Source organism: Prionailurus bengalensis, chromosome C1 (assembly GCF_016509475.1).
Source record: "Prionailurus bengalensis isolate Pbe53 chromosome C1, Fcat_Pben_1.1_paternal_pri, whole genome shotgun sequence".
Lineage (NCBI taxonomy): Eukaryota > Metazoa > Chordata > Mammalia > Carnivora > Felidae > Prionailurus > Prionailurus bengalensis.
Genome location: NC_057345.1, coordinates 132,546,514 through 132,564,214, shown reverse-complemented (window position 1 = coordinate 132,564,214; position 17,701 = coordinate 132,546,514). Strand labels below are relative to the sequence as shown.

General features: G+C 34.6%; 1 protein-coding gene and 1 pseudogene across 1 annotated transcript in view; one reads left to right on the top strand and one right to left on the bottom strand.

Moving 5' to 3' along the window:
• Positions 1-17,701, top strand: part of LRP1B (LDL receptor related protein 1B) — a 1,901,338-nt gene that overhangs the window by 1,473,408 nt on the left and 410,229 nt on the right. The gene's annotated exons all lie outside the window — the stretch shown is intronic.
• LOC122481296 lies at positions 15,855-16,394 on the bottom strand (annotated as a pseudogene).

The window sequence follows — 17,701 nt, the reverse complement described above, 5'->3', positions numbered from 1 at the left end:
GCAGATTAACAGGAGAAAAACAATTTAAGTATGTTTGTAGGAGAGCCCTTCAAAGCTATGACATCCAAGGGCATACTGGGCAATTGAGGCTTATGTGCCGTCCTAAGCTAAAGAATGAGATAGGGGCCTGGGATTTCAATGATGAGGAAGATAATTACAGGATGAAAAAAAAGAGCAGATGTTTCATAACGAGATGTTTGTCCTGCCATATAGATTGGTCTTTCAGATAAAACTTTTCTCTACTCAGGTGCCTGAGTGGCTCAGTTAGTTGAGCATCCACCTCTTGATTTCAGCTCAGATCATGATCCTGGGGGTGTGAGATCACTCCCCACATTGGAGCCTGCTTAAGAATCAATCTCTCTCTCTCTCTCTCTCTCTCTCTCTCTCTCTCTCTCTCTCTCTCTTTCTCTCTCTCTCTCTCTCTCTCTCACACACACACACACACACACACACACACACACGCCGCACACACACACACACTCCTCTTTCACGCTCTGTCTCTAAAATATAAATAAAATAAAATAAATAAAATAAAATGTTAAAAATTATCTCTAATAATAGCTTTGTTTTTGGGCCAGGCTCTCATATCTAAATTCTTTTCACATGGTTAACCAGGGAGAGGTAATTTTTTTTCTTAAGTTTGCTGGGTCTTGATTGTCTTTTGCTCAAAATAATCCCCATTGCTAAAGTGACACATTTTGGGGAGGCTTGTTCTGAACCTTTTTCACTACCAAGTTGTCCACTCCCCTATGTGATGGAATATCGTATATATAAATATATACCAATATATCATGGAATAATTTCCTTATGTGAAATTAAAAAAGTAAAATATTCTATATTCTTATAGTTTTTAAAATGCATAATATTTCTTACCAAAATATGTATATGGTGCTTTCTGTGAAAACACCATATGGCTATATCATGTTAGTATGAATGCCTGTCAGCCCTACTACATTTCACAGGATAAAAACACTTGTCATGTATCAAAGTTCTATAGAAATTTTTAAACTTAAAATATGAGAGGACAGAAAAAAAATATGCCATTTTAATTTAAACTAACCATTTTTTGATATAGTACCTAAATTTATTCTATTGTTTCTGAATATACTATTGTCAATTTTGTTTTTAATTCATCCTAATTTAGCTGTCACAAGGACGTATAGTCTGTAATTTTTTTCCAAAGGTAAATGCTTTGTGATTTTGCTGGTAACCTTTTTTGTTTAAGTTTGATTTTTTCCAGATTTAATGAGATATAATTAACATATAATATTGTTTAAGCTGAGGATGTACAACTTGCGTATTTGATACACTTACATATTGCAAAATAATACCATCATAGCCTCCTCTAATACCTCCATTCCATCACATAATAATCATTTTTTTCTAATTAGGAGAACATGTAAAATCTAGTCCGTTAACAACTTTCAAGTATCTAATAATAGTATTGTTGACTATAATCATTTATTTACCTTATAAATGGAAGTTTTATAGCTTTTGACCGACATCTCTTCATTTCCTCCATCCCTTCATTTTTTAACTTTCTACGTACGAAAACAAAATAAAAAGTATCCAAACATTTTTTATACATTTTTTCCTATAATTATTTAAAATTATTGAAAATCCCTATGTGAAACCAGTAAGCTTTTCTTTTTTTTAATGAATCATACAGATAATCCAAGGACATTGCATACAAGCACAAACACACACACACACACACACACACACATACACACAATACAAGCAGAAAAATGAAAAGTCTGGAAAATAGCAAAAGCTTCTAACAACAGCAAGAATTAGAGGAAAGGGAAGAGAGGCAGAGAGAATTTTCTTGTGTAAGAATGTATTTGAATAATGTGATAATAAAAATAAATTTTAAAAGAAAATTTTGCAGTGACCTTGCCAAAAAATATTTACCTTCCTTTAGTATTTTTCTCGCATAATTCATCTTAGCAACGAGAATATACATTGTGATTTTTCCAATCACTCTGCAAATTGTAAAGGCAGCATCCTGAAATAGTGCCAAAATAAGGTGCAATCACAATTTTGTTAGAATTAGTACATCTCTTTAAAATAAAACCAAAAATGTGAAGTTTCTACATCACAAATTATCATATATTGCCAGAAGATCTGCCAAGGTGTTTTCACATTACAGAATCTTTTCGCAGATTTCCATTTCTAACAGTAGGTCTGGGCTTTTTGGTGACAGTGACAAGAGCAATTCTAAAATCACTAAGGAGTAGGAGAAACAAAAAGCATGCGTAATTCTCTATTTGTGGTCTGACATAGATGACTCACCTTCCTAGAATTATTATAATATGACATTTATTGACCCCCCCCCCACATGCCAAATGAAATACAAAACAAGTTAAACCTGTCCTTTTGGGAATTAAACTAGTGAAAAAGGAAATTTATATCTTGCCTATCCTCTTAGTTAAGATATATCAAATTCTGTTTTATTTAAAAATTTTCTTTAAATGTTTACTTAATTTTGAGAGAGAGAGACAGACCGTGAAGGGGGGAGGGACAGAGAGAGCGAGAGACAGACAGACAGACACAGAATCCGAAACCGGCTCCAGGCTCTGAGCTGTCAGCACAGAACCCAATGCAGGGCTTGAACCTGCGAACCGTGAGATCATGACCTGAGCCAAAGTTGGACACTTAATCGACTGAACCATGCAGGCACCCCAATCACATGCTTTTTTGTAAGTCAAATACTGAAGGAAAAGAGGTAGATAATATCCCATCTCTGCCCCCTAGGAGCTTCTTTCCCCTTATTTAGGAATGACTGATCTAGAAAGGAATCACAATTTTAAACAAATTCAAGAAAAATGAAACAAGAATTGTTCCATAAGGAAAGAAGGATCGACTTGGTGGGATTGGAGTAGAAACATGATCAGGAATTACCACTTACAAGACTAAAAAAATATAGAGTGGAAAAATAAAAAACAACTAAGAAGTCATGAAGGCTTGAAAGACCTTTCTTCCCCATCAAGGTAAGAACAGATATAAAAGCAGGAGTCAGACTATGGAGGTTTCTCCCTGTCTTTGTAAACTGATGAAGCTACTTGCATCATAAAGCTTTAAAGCTTTCTTCTTTTAGTCATGATATTTTAGTGTTAATATATTTATCAAAAACAGAAGAGTATGTACATTTTAGAGGTACAAATTGAAATATTTACTGATGATATGATTATGGATTTGTTCTTGGATTTGCTTTGGGATAATCTAGTGGTATGTTGAGCTTGGGGAAATGGGAAGTTTTATAGGTGAAACAAAATTGGCCATATGTGGATACTAGTTCAAATTATTATTATTTTTTTTCAACGTGTATTTATTTTCGGGACATAGAGAGACAGAGCATGAATGGGGGAGGGGCAGAGAGAGAGGGAGACACAGAATCGGAAACAGGCTCCAGGCTCTGAGCCATCAGCCCAGAGCCTGACGCGGGCCTCGAACTCACGGACCGCAAGATCGTGACCTGGCTGAAGTCGGACACTTAACCGACTGCGCCACCCAGGCGCCCCACTAGTTCAAATTAATAGATGGTCTTTGTGGGTTCTCCAGACAACTCTCTTTACTTTTGTGTTTACTTGAAAATTTCCATAGGAACAATTAAAAATGTGACACATTCATATGGTAATATGTATTTGAAAAATGTACAGTCTTTACTATTTTTTGATATTGCTCTCTCCAGCTCTGAGTCTGAATTCCCTAAGTGTGAGGGCTTTATCTTTTAGCATTCATTATAATGAACTTCAGAAGAAAAACAAAAACCTTCATAAATACAAAATTGAATGAAACTGATTAGATGAAGTATTTGAATAGATAAATTACTACGGATAACAAGCCTTTTGTGTTTTTCCCCACTTAGATAAATTTAGGGTTGTAAGAGGTCCATTACAACTATGTCAAAGACTAAATGATAGAAACCATTCTCCTCCAATGTTAGGAAAGTGATTTATTTTATACACAGTTTATAGAAAGTAAATATGATGCCCAAAATAGGAAGATCCCATCAAAAGATCCAGTAGTTATATGAAGATAAGATGATTGCTGGCAACATTAGTGAAGTAGTTTCATTGTACAAAAGACACAGATTTACTATGGACATTTAAAAAATCTGGCTTGAGGTGTTTTGAGATGTTGTATCCCTGACAATTATAAGAACCTAGAAAATTATTCAATTAAGGTAATTCATTTACCAGGGGCGCCTGGGTGGCTCAGTCGGTTAAGCGGCTGACTTCGGCTCAGGTCATGATCTCTCAGTCTGTGAGTTCAAGCCCCGCGTTGGGCTCTGTGCTGACAGCTCAGAGCCTGGAGCCTGTTTCAGGTTCTGTGTCTCTCTCTCTCTGACCCTCCCCTGTTCATGCTCTGTCTCTCTCTGTCTCAAAAATAAATAAACGTTAAAAATTTTTTAAAAAAGGTAATTCATTTACCAGAAATATAGAAGATACAACAGATGATTAATAAATATAGAATTTTCAAACCACTATATTTTTAAAGCATTTTAAAAATAACCTAACCTCATTTCATTGATGAATTAAGAAATTCTTGGGGTGCCTGGGTGGCACAGTCGGTTAAGCATCTGACTTTTGGTTTCTGCTCAGGTCATGATATCATGGTTTCATGGGTTCGAGCCCTGCATCAGGCTGACAGTGTGGAGCCTGCTTGGGATACTGTTTCCTCTTTCTCTCTGCCCCTCCCCCACTCATGTTATCTCTGTGTCTCTCAAAATAAATAAATAAACTTAAAAAAAAGTTCTTAATTGTTTCCTTAAATATAAGATCAATCATTTATTGAGCATCTACATTTTGAGCATAATTCAAGACAGGCTGAAAATATACAGAGATATGAGATACCTTATATATGTAATCTAATTGTATTTAAGCACCCATAAAAATTTCTTTTGTGTCATCAGGGGACAACTCTGCCCATTTAGGAAGCACTGGGTAGAATTTCTTTAATGATATCATTTAACAGTAACGATTCTACTTATTGATGTGTGGGGAAAAAGCAATGCCCTGGCAGTAGTATTTCACATGACAATCTAGTACAAGTTGTGTGAACAACACAGAGAGCAGATGTTTCTTTATGATAGTAAAAGACCCTTTGCAATACGTTTCAGATGTGAAACCCATATTTGCTTAGCGTTCCTTCTTGTCTCTTATGAGTAAGCATAATTTCTCTTAAACATATGGCCCAAAATGAAGCAAGTCTGGGAAATCCCATTTATAACGTCAGTCTATGTTATTGGGGGGAAAAATCTTCTGAATTAGTAATAAAAACCATCTGTTCTCACTTAGAAGAAAATTCTTCACACTGATGAAGTGAGACTAATATTCAGCATTTTAAAGAAGTATACAGAAAAATATAATGTAACAGTTTCTTTTTTAACAAGATGTCAAATTCGTTTATTAAAATTGTCTAATCTTCAAGGTTTAAGTGTTAGCAGTCTTTAAATATCTGATAAAGAGCAAGGCCTATATTCCTTTACATACATATTAATTATCATAAAATATATTAAATATCAAGATATTTATTTTCAGAAATTATTTATATTCTTTAATGTTATAATTTGTTTAAAATAATATATTTTTAATCACAATTGTTGCTTTTGATTGTTTTTTTTTCCTCAATCTTTTTAATCTGCTTATAATGGTAATATAGGTTCATTGAAGAAAAGTTTCATAATGCAAATAAGTATAGTGAAGAAAATTAAAACCACTCATAATCTAACCACGTAGATATACCTACCTGTAACATTTTGGTTTATTTCTTTTAAGCATTATTTTGAAATTTCACTTTTATTTTTATCAAAGTTTTTTGTGTTAATAGTTTTAAAATCAAATATTTCTATAAATTCTATAAAATAGCAATCAACTGTTCATTGTTTCACAGTCTCATTACCATTTCCCAAACACAGTTAATTGAAACTCCTTTAGCTATTTCTTGTTTCTTTTCTTGGTCCTCCCCATATGTATACATATATACACACTATGTTCATATATGCACATGCATATGTATGCATATATGTGTGTATATAAAAAACATGTAATACTTCTCTTATAATTCAATTTCATATATTATTTCTCACTTCCATACATGAACAAAAAGAACAAGGATTTCTTACATAGTCTGTAGACTTCCCAGCCTAATACATATTTCCTATCCCACCCTTCCATTATGGATATATTATAATTATATTTAATTTGATCATTACTCTTTATATTATAATTGTTACCATATAAATTTAATGATGGTTAAACCCAGTAATATATTATGGTTATCTTTTCTTATGGAACTTCCTAGTCTCCATGGATTTAGTAATTTTCACTTTTTTCTCTTCTTTGCTTATGGTATCCATCATTATTGCACTATATTATTCTCTTAACAGATATGTTTATGTCCTCTCTCTAGCTTCCCCCAAAATATTCAAGGAAGTAAACTTTTGCAACTTCACAGTTCTGCATACTGCCTACTTTCTATCTTTGCTTTAGTGTTATAGTCTAGGAGATATCCTCAAATTTATCTTCCAACTTTTTTATTGATTTGTAAGGTTTTCGTTACCATATTAAAAATTTTCTAAGCTATTACGGGATATTCCTTAGTATTTTGTTTTATAATTATATATTCTTTTCTTGTATGCTCTGTTTTCTCCATCTTCCTTTTTAATGTATTACTCTTTTTGTCTGGGCCTTTTATGTTGGAACTATTCTTCAAATATATGATGTTACTTACCTGTCCATTGATGGTCATAGTGGGATAGCTCTGCTCAGGATGCTGGCTTTTCCTTAATCCCCTATTCTTTTGGGATGTTCACCCTTAACTTTGACTGGTGTTTAAAAATTCGGGTTTTCTGCGGGTCAGCTTCTCCACAGTATACCCCTCATTTTCTGTCACCATATGTAAAGGCTTCTTCTTCTTGTTTTTGTCCCTGCCATTTAAATCCAAACAATATTTTACAGCATCAGAATGCAAACAAATTGTTTTCTTAGACATTCAACAATGTGTGTGGATTGCTGAGAACTTCACCAGAAAGCAGCAAGTGAGAAGTACAGGTTGCTCAAATGGCTGCATGTCGTATTGCTCCACATTGCATGTAAAAATATACTATAACATACATGAAAGCCTATTTTGTGCCATATGTTCATTTATTTGTTCATTCACTCATTCGTTGGGACCCCACTGTCTATGTGCCCTAGACAATGAATACAAAAGGAGACCCATGTACATGCACTCCAGCTACCCACGTCTAGGACCACCCCTACCTACTCTGGACATGCTCCTTCTGGCTCGCTTCCTGGTCAGTAGACCTATTCTTGAGCATCTTTTCTTTGTGCCGTAATCTGGGGTTCCACCATCTGCTCCTTGGATCAAATGTTTGGCTCTTGTGCTCAGATCCTGTTGGGATATATCTTTATCTGCAGAGCAGGCTGAAAAGTTCCCTCTCCTACCATAAAAAGATGATTGGCAGCATGAAGTATATGTGCAGAAGTTTAGAGAAGGACAAGCCCCATAGGCTGGCTGCATAACAAAGGCTTCCAAGTGAGGCACAATTTGATGGTGACATTTGCTGGTTCTCAAACAAGTCCTTCCTCCTCTCATCCTCAGGTCTTTTTTCTTTTTTTCCATATAATGTGTTGTCAAATTGGCTAACATACAGTGTATACAGTGTGGTCTTGGTTTTAGGGGTAGATTCCTGTGATTCACTGTTTACATACAACACCCAGTGCTCATCCCAATAAGTGCACTACTCAATGCCCATCACCCATCCCCTACCCCCATCAACCCTCAGTTTGTTCTCTGTGTTTAAGAGTCTCTTATGGTTTGCCTCCCTCCATCTTTGTAACTATTTTTTCCCCTTCTCGTTCCCCATAGTCTTCTGTTTCTCAAGTTCCACATATGAGTGAAAACATCTGATATGTGTCTTTCTCTGACTGCCTTATTTTATCTCAGACTTTCAACTGATGCACCTGGGTGGTTCAGTTGGTTAAGTGTCTGACTCTTGATTTCAGCTCAGGTCATGATCTCATGGTCTTGAGATCAAGCCCACATCAGGCTCCACACTGAGCTTGAGACCTGCTTGGGATTCTCTCTTTCCTTTTTTCTTGGCTCCTCCCCAGCTTGAGCACGTTTGCACTCTCTCTCAAAATAATTAAATAAACATTTTTTAAAAAATCAGACTTTCAGCCAACCTTTTGTTTTTCAGACCCATCCAACCCTGTCATCAGTCATACCTGCCACCTCTAATTCCTGGGCTTTTCCAGAATTATGCAGTGGCAAAAAATTATAGATACTTAGCATTCATCTTCTCAAGTCTGAAGAGTTATTTATTACTAGAATGTCAGAATTCCAATTTCAAATGTTGTTGACATCTCTGCTATAATTCCATTTTTAAAATGTGTGTTTTTACATCTTGACTTTCATTAATGTAGAGTTTTGGAAGGGTGTGATGATAAATATTGTAGTCATATTTAACTGGAAAACTTTTCAGATTTTTGTTTCTGCTTATTCATTTACAACTAACATACTACTAGCTCTATATTTCCAAGTTTATACTAACATGATACATGCACATATTTAGCCATTTATGCTTATGCATAAAGTATCAATTCTGTATAAAAACTCATTTTTATTTTGTTAAACATTGACTCTCACAATTATTGTGAAAATTGCTACCTAGTTCATGCTTCTATTTACAGTTACTTCAGAATTAACCAAATATTGAATGTTGACATTGCAGCACAAATTTCCAGATATTAATACAATGCTTAATTTTAGTAGTGTAATGGCAGAAATGTCATTTACTATCGATTATATGTAACTATAATAGCAAATCATTAAAATTCAAAACTATATCAGAGGGTTCCATTAATAAAAATAGTAGTGTGATGATTTATAATGGAAGTTAATGCCACACAACACATTTCTCTATAAGTAAAATTTTAGAATCAATTATCTTAGTGTTTATTTTTGAAAGAAATAGACAAAGGGAAAGGGAGACAGAATTTGAAGCAGGCTCCAGGCTCTGCGCTGTCAGCACAGAACCCACCGTGGGCCTGGAACCTACAGACTATGAGATCATGACCTGAGCCAAAGTCGGTCACTCAACTGACTGAACCAGCTAGACACCCCTAGAATCAATTATTTTAAATGACACTTATACATCTTCACATACATAAATTTACTCATCAGTAGTTCAGTGTTGAAAGTGGTATTTATGTTCTTTACTATGTCAATTGTAATTTCAATTTTATTTTGCCTTATTGGATTTCCTATAATCTCTCCTTATCCCAAATATTTTTCTTTATATCTCAGTCCCTTTATTTTTATTAGCTTTCTTCTTCTTCTTCTTCTTCTTCTTCTTCTTCTTCTTCTTCTTCTTCTTCTTCTTCTTCTTTTTGCCTTTCTACACCTCCTTCATAATGCCTTTTTAAATTTAATTCATTTGTACCTTCTATAAACTTTAGATATGAGGTAATTTTCTAATATGTTCTTCTGTTAGTACCTATATTCAGAAGCATATTATTTCCTAAGCCTTCGGATGAAATCCATTTTCCCTTTTTCTGAAGGTATTATATATTAATATAACGTTTTCTATTTCTATTTTCAGTTGTTTTTCTGTGTGTGTGTGTATGTAGTTTTTTGTTGTTTTTTTTTTCTACACCAAATGTGGGGCTTGACCCTGAAATCAAGGGTCTACTTGACTGACACTACTTGAGCTCTACTGACTGAGACAGCCAGGAATCCCTTTCAATTGTTTTTCTCCTTTAGAAGGCAAACTTATTGTTAGATAATAATCAGCTTGTATGTTTTACCTTTGATTCTACTCAGATGACCTTCTTAACCTTCAACTCAAAGGCAGAATGATACACGTCTCCTAACCTGATTTTCATTGTCTACCAGTGTTTCATCTACATGTTCTAGATAATGTGGTATTTTCTCCTGATCAAAATACCTGCATCTATGACATCTTAGCTTTGTGGAATATATCAAATACTACAGTCCTCTTCTTTCATCCTTCCCTCTACCACATTTGCCATTTGGGGAACTGCATCTCCACAGGTAAAATGACTTCTGCCAGCTTTCATTTCCTAGCTGTACTGCCATGTTGTTCAGTTGCTTCCTGGAATAGTTGAAGAAAAATAAATATTAAAGACCATAGTTAGGGAAAGGGAATTAAGATACTCTTAAAGAAGTAACATTTATACAGTAATATATGATCATTTGGTTTGCTTTCGTACGGATCTACTGTTTCTGAACTATGGAATAGACAATGAGGTTGTAAAAACAATACACATTAACTTCTACTTTGATATATTTATTTTCCCTCCCTAAACATTCCTGTTACTACATATGTTTCTTTGTCCGAACCCATTGGCCTTGTAATTACAGGATTTCTCTCCTTGATGTTGGGAGCAAGGTTTCTAACATTACTAGAATTTAGTGGTGATGCAAATTTTCACCTCATATTTCTTCTGAGTTTTTTCCAAGTCATTTCAGTGGGAGACGCTGAATCAGAGATTTACCTCAGGTACCATTTAAATCAAGTTCCCCAACCTTCTATGTACCTTCAGTCAAATGGTCCAGTCCATTTCCATGATATCTGTAGTCCTGGTTAGACCTAAGGAATATATTCTTTTAGTGAAATGCTCTAGTTTTATTGACTCTAAATTTTAATGCTATGAGGCTGGCCTTTAAAATTATTTACCTAAACTCTTTCTCTCTTAGTGTCAGATTAATTACCTTTACCTCTTCTTCTGAAGTTTCTGATAAATCTCTGCCTTTTATATTAGAAAACATAGAAAATGCAAAGTCGTATCCAGAAATTTAAAAAAAAGGATTTCATTTGCCACTAGAATAGCATGTTGAGAATTAATATCTGCCCAAGGAAAATGGCTTCTCCTATAAAGTTATTTTTTTAATATAGTATATCTCTCTTTATGAGAATAGAACAAGAATCTAAAAGTACATGTTTCTCAAAAGAGAGTAACATTAAAAGAGTAGTTTATTTACAAATGCAAAACAAAAATGGGCTTCACTTACAAAAACTTCGTGAAAATCTATGGAATATGTTGAATGATCTGTCCTGATGTTTGTTTATTTTTCTACCAAAATATTGTATAAACACGTTTGCTGCCAAGGTCTTACCCATCCAGATGATAGTCCATTGGCTTAAAGGAATAAAAGAAATGTAATGCTGAATGTCACCTAAGCACATATAACTTTTGTAACTTTCTTTCTTGATGAGCCCTAAATCTTATGGTTTAGTAGACCCAGAGGATCTGGAGAAGAGGATCCAATATGATTCTGATACTAGTATAGCAAGCATTCAATGTACTGTTTTTTTAAAATAATTTTTTTAAACATTTATTCATTTTTGAGGGACATGGAGAGAAAGAGCATGAACAGGAGAGGAGCAGAGAGAGGGAGACACAGAATCCAAAGCAGGCTGCAGGCTCTGAGCTGTCAGCATAGAGCCCTACGTGGGGCTCAAACCCACGAACCACAAAATCATGACCTGAGCCAAAGTCGGATGCCTAACTGACTGAGCCATCCAGGCACCCCTAAAACTATTTGGTTTTAAGCCAAATATTATGACATTAATATGTATCATAACACAAAAAAAAATCAAGGAAGCAAATTTCTCTTGCAATGGACTCTTATTCTTCAACAAAGATCAAATTCCTGAGCTCCTGAAAGAAAGAAATTACATTGTCTGAATCTCACAACCTTAGAATTTGCCCCAGCTGTTCCATTCAGTAGCATGAAGACTGGAGAGAATGTGAGGTTCAAGAAACTTCAATATTTCTTTCCTTGAAAGTGGTATTGGTGGGATATAATTGATGCTACCCACATAAAAGATATTAGCGCTAAGGATAAAGAATGGGGCGAAGGCTGCATTTCAGAGATTTGGAGAATAAAATTGACAGGAGTTGATAATCATCTGAATGTGGCAAGTGAAGAGAGGGAGGAGATGTTTGTATGTAACTCTGGTTTCCACCTTGAATTAGTGGGGAAGTCACAATTGATATAGGGAATACCAGATGAAGAACAAGCTTTGAGAACATTATCTCGACTTCATTGTTGGATTTGTTAAATTTAATGGGCCTAGAAATATCTATGCTGAAAATATTTAAGTGACAGTTCAAAGTATTGGCCAGCATTTAGAAAGTGTGTTGAAGGTCACAGTTCTAGAGATATTATCTGATCAGTTCTACCTCTAAAATATATCTTGGGTCAGTCCATTTTTCCCCATCCCCATTGCCAGTGTCCTTGTCTTGCTCATCATTGCAATTGCCATTCTGGTTACAACTGTAGACAGTCTCCAACTTCTCTCCATAACTCTATAAATTGTGTTCCATAGAACCTCCAGAGTGATATGCTTTAAGAATAGGATTGTTTCATTTCTCTGCTTAAAAGCACTAGATTGCATTAAATCAAAATTCACACTTCTTGCTATATCTTTAAAGACCTTGCAAAATCTGTTTCATGGGATTTAAGATCGTTCCTGTGTGATTCTTGAGACTTAAGTCTAACTTGTCTTTTAGTTCTTCAAGTTTTCTACCTTAGATTTGTCATGTACGATTTCCTCTGCCTGGGAGGATATTTTCCTACCCCACCCTGTTTTCCCTTGTCAATATTTTTCTTATCCTTCATTTCTCTGTTTAAACATTACTTCTAGAGAATGGTCTGAACAACCCAGTTCCTCACATTCTTCACCAATATGCCACAACTCAGTACCATAACTGTTTTGTTGACACTTGACACAATGTGTAATTTTTTTTAAATTTATTTTCTGGTTTGGATATAACTTGTCCACTAGACTATGTGGTTGATGAGAGCAGGGACCACAGCTGATTTGTGCCCAGCAGACATATAGACTGAATTCCCATACTCCCCAGTTGCCCAGGTCTGTTCTGTTTTGTGCCTGCTGACCTGACATGATTGTTAACAACACCTTCTGACACTCTCATAAGTGTCTTAGTTTGGATGATAAATTACATGCCAGCTCATCAGGTATACTAGACAATAAATATTTGCTGCATAAATGAACAAATGGGAGGCTCTAATATATATGTTAAAAAATGTATGGAAAAGAGAGGAGAATTTGAAGTGCAGCCCTATGGCTCACTGACAGTATAAGATATAAAGAGTATGAAAAGCTCTAGTGGAAACTGAATGTTTGTGTGTATATGTGAGTGTTTTTGCATGCGTGTAGTGTGTGTATTATCTCTTTATGAATTCATGAAACCTGTAGATGGAATCATCCATAGAGATATCTAAAATTACAGTCTCTCAAAATGTTTTTTAAAATTTCTGTTTAGTTTACCATCGGTAACTAAACATTATATCTTATTTTTTTTTTTTTACTGGTATAAAGATTTCTTTGTGTCTAACTTTTCTTCTCTTGAAACTAAGGTCTATTACTGCTGTTCTGATAGTTGGTAGATAGTAGTTGGAAATGGAAAGGAACCATATCCCTATAATCTTCTATTTTACTGAAATCGGTAATCAAAATAATATTTATCTTAATTAATGGGCCCATTTTTTTCATTTTTAAATCATTAGAAAATGAATAGAAAAATAATAACTGAAATTTAATAAATGTCATTTAAGCTTCTTCTTCATAATTATTTCTTTAAATACTGATTTTTAAGGATCTAAAAATTCAGTCAGAATATTTAGATATTTAATATATAAGAGATAAAATCTAGAATTTATTTTAAATATTTTACTTTTAAATATATATCTTTTGCTATATTTTGACATTGAGAACTGTTATTACTTTATATTATTTTGAAATTATTCAGTTATTCACTCAGAAAGATATTGTGTCCATTGGTCATATAAACCTATATGAATATAGTTTTGAAAAATATATTTCTCTAAAATATTTAGCATATTTAGACATTTAGATTTTAGAACCTTTTTAAATAAAGCACTTACAGGCAGAATTTTAAAAATAACTTTGCAGGCTGTTAATGAATGTAACATGTTTTGATTTATAATCTCAGAATTTTCACTTTTTTTAAATGCAAAGAAAAATTAGAAAATTATTTCAGTTAATTATAACACATTTTTCCATTAGTATTCAAAGTATCAGTTTTCATTTATCCAGAGCAGAAAACTGACTGAATACCTCTATTTATCTAGAAGATATCAAGAAATACCAAGAAAGTAATGATTCAATGTGTATGTATTTGCATATATTTGTATATTGACAGATACATATGTATGTGTAGGTATGTCTGTATACCTCAAACACACACACACACACACACACACACACACACACACACACACACATGCATACATCTTTCACATCCATCCATGCATCATGCCCATGTCTTTCACATACATTTATACATACACATATTGTGTGTGCGTGTGTGTGCATGTGTGTGTTTGCTCATGCACATTTACATATATGTGTGTATATATATCCAGGAATAGTGCTGAAAATTTTAATTTTATTTCAAACAAAAACAACATAGAAAATTAAGCAAAGTAAATTATAAAATACAAACAGTGACTTTGTGTTTCACATTAAAAATAATGAAGTTTATGTTTTGTTAACATTAAAAAATACTATCTCTGTATGTGAATAGTATTTATTGATGAATAGGGCCTGGAAGAGAGGAGATAGATGGGTATAAAAAAGTACATGGGCTTTGGCAACAACAGATAGATCTGACTTTGAATCTAGGTTTTGCCACTTGTGTACTCTCAAAAGTTATTTGCCTCTCTGCCCTCAGTTTCTCCATCTGCTAAATTAAAATTATGTATTTACGTGATGTACCAACAGGAACACATTGTTAAACAATGAAAAATGTGATTTCTATACTCAGCTTTCAAGCATGTGGGTGCCAGATTCACCCGTCATGTTATTAAAGGATGTTCACAGACCCAAGTGCTTTCAGAGTAGGAATGATTATTGGCATGGTCTCAAAATCTTGTCCTGTGGGAACTAGCAGGATTTATCCTGGGAAATGAAACAATGCATGACTCCATCTTACAACCGTGAGATCATGACCTGAGCTGAAATCAAGAGTTTAATGTTTAGCTGACTGAGCCACCCAGGTGCCCTTCACATCTTCTTTATCCATTCATCTGTTGATGGACACTTGGTCTGTTTCCAAATCTTGACTATTGTAAATAATGCTGCAATAAACAGAGGAATGCTATTAAAAAGAGATAGAGAGAGAAAAAAATAACGCACGAAAGCTAGCTTTAAATGTAAAGAGCTGACATTTTCTCTGTTAGTCTGTTTGGTAGGTGAAATTATGAATCTTGAACACCATATAAAGTAAGTAGGTAAGATTATATTGCAAGTATCACCCAGGTAGAGAAGAGATGTGACCATGCTTCCATTCCTTCCTGGAGATTTCTGTTAGGGGATTCTTGATAGCTATAGGCTTGAAGGAAAGATCAAGTTCAGTCCTGTGGGAATTTTTGGAACAAACAACTATGACTTCTGGATTTGGAGTGAATTTTTGTGCTGGGGGTGGGGTCATGAATTAATGTTAAACAGTTTTTAAACATTCACCAAAAATGTATTTCCTGGATTGAATCTGATATGAGAAGAATGAATTTATGCCTCCATCACAGATTTTTCAATTATTTTTTTTTGCATCTCCAAGAGACAGATATCATTTCCAATTTTGCAGGTTAGTAACTAAGTTCTTTCGTTGTTATTTTGTTTTCATTTTCATAAGTTTATTTCATAAATTTAAATCTGCAATCCAGCTGGACTTGGAGAGGAGTAAGGAAAATATGGAACCCATAGAACTGCATCAAGAACACAAAGATTATAGGATATTTCAAGTAGATGGGGGTGAAGAGGTGCTATCCTGAGCTACAGAAGGAATGGTCTGGTAGGTAAGATAAAACACAAGTCAAATTTATTAGATTTGTCCACAGTCAGTAATGGTGATCTTCTTCGTGGTCTTGACATTCCTGGACCCAAAACATTCCATGGCTTCCACAATATTCATGCCTCTTTCACCTTACCAAAGACCACATGTTTTTCATCCAATCACTTAATCTTGGCAGTGCAGATGAAAAACTGGGAACCATTTGTTTTGGGTCCAATATTTGCTATGGACAAGATGCCAGGATCCATCTGTTTCAAGATGAAACTCTTATCAAATTTCTCCTCATAGATGGACTTGCCACCAGTGCCATTATGGCATGTGAAGTCACTCTGGCACATAATTGCAGAATAATCCTGTAAAAGCAGGGATCTTTATAACCAAATCATTTCTCCCTACTGCTCAGAGCACAAAAGTTCTTGCTATCTTTGGAACTTTGTCAGCAAACAGCTGGAAAGAGGCACGGCCCAAGGGCTCGCTGTCCACAGAGATATTGAAAAACATGGTGGAGGTGACCATGGTGGGGTGGTGGGTGTGGCACCCAAGTGGCAGTGTCTGCAAGGCCTATACTAAGTTCTGTATCAAGTCATATATCTCAAGATTGCAACTAGAACTTGAAAGCAAATTGTCTCCATGTCTCTAAGCTTATGCACAATTATTAAATCCAAGTATGGATTTATAGGAAGACAGTGTATGTGAGTGTATGCTTTTCTCCAGAAGTAATATTCAGTCCTGCTGAATCCAATAATCTGGTCCTATGATTAGACATAGGCAAATGAAATAGAAAGTAGAGAGAAAGATTTCTAGGTTGCTAACAAAAGCATTCTGGAAATAATTTGCTTTGGTTTCTATTTGGTTAGAAATGAAATCAGAATTGAATTGACTTAAAGAGAAAATAGTAAGTAGGTCAATAGAGAGGTCACAATGATGCCAAAGAACGTTTTTGTTAGATAAATGTGCAGCAAAAGTGGAAATCCAGGAGGTAATTATGAGGAAGATTTTATGTTTAACACCTTAGACAGGAAGCAGTTCTTAAATATTTCAGTGTTTTTTTAAAACCAACAAAGTTTATATTTAGATTAGAAAACAAAGGACAAACAACGAATACTTATCTTGAGTGGCTGCTTTAGAATCTCTATAAACATTCAAACACCTAATTCATTGTGGCAAAGAACATGGGGTCATATACTAGATCAGAGCAGTTTGTACAGTGCAGCCCTGTGTTTGATCAAAATGAAATGACTAATGCTCTTATGTGGCCTTTTGAAAATAAAAAGTTAGCACAAAGCCATGATAATGGATTTTATTTTAATAATTTTATAGTAATGATTTAATCTGCCTAATATGGGAAGATATGAGTAAAAATGACAGGACTCTTACACCTTCATATACGATCAATATCCTCTCATGGGAATGTGGGTTATTGGCCGCTTATGTAACTGAGGGTGTACATTAGTGCCCTGGAACTCAGTTTTGTGACCAGTTATATCATTTTAAGCTCAGATGCATTTGAAATAAGTAATAGCAGAAGAGCAAACAGCTGGGGTATCAGCATGCAGAGAGAAAAGGAGCAAAGCTGCAAAATGAATTTACAAATGTTACCGGAGGAACTGAAAATTCTGAGAAGTCCGAGATCCAGTGTACTTTAGTAAATACCAGCTATATGAAAAACGTCTACAAAGTACACAACATTATTTTGGACTTACATCTAACACCTCCCACCTCTTAACCTTTCTCCCTTTCTCTTGACATACTAGATAAAACTGTTGACTAATATGACTCACAATCTCTCTGAGGTCATGGAACCTCAGAACACACAATGGAAC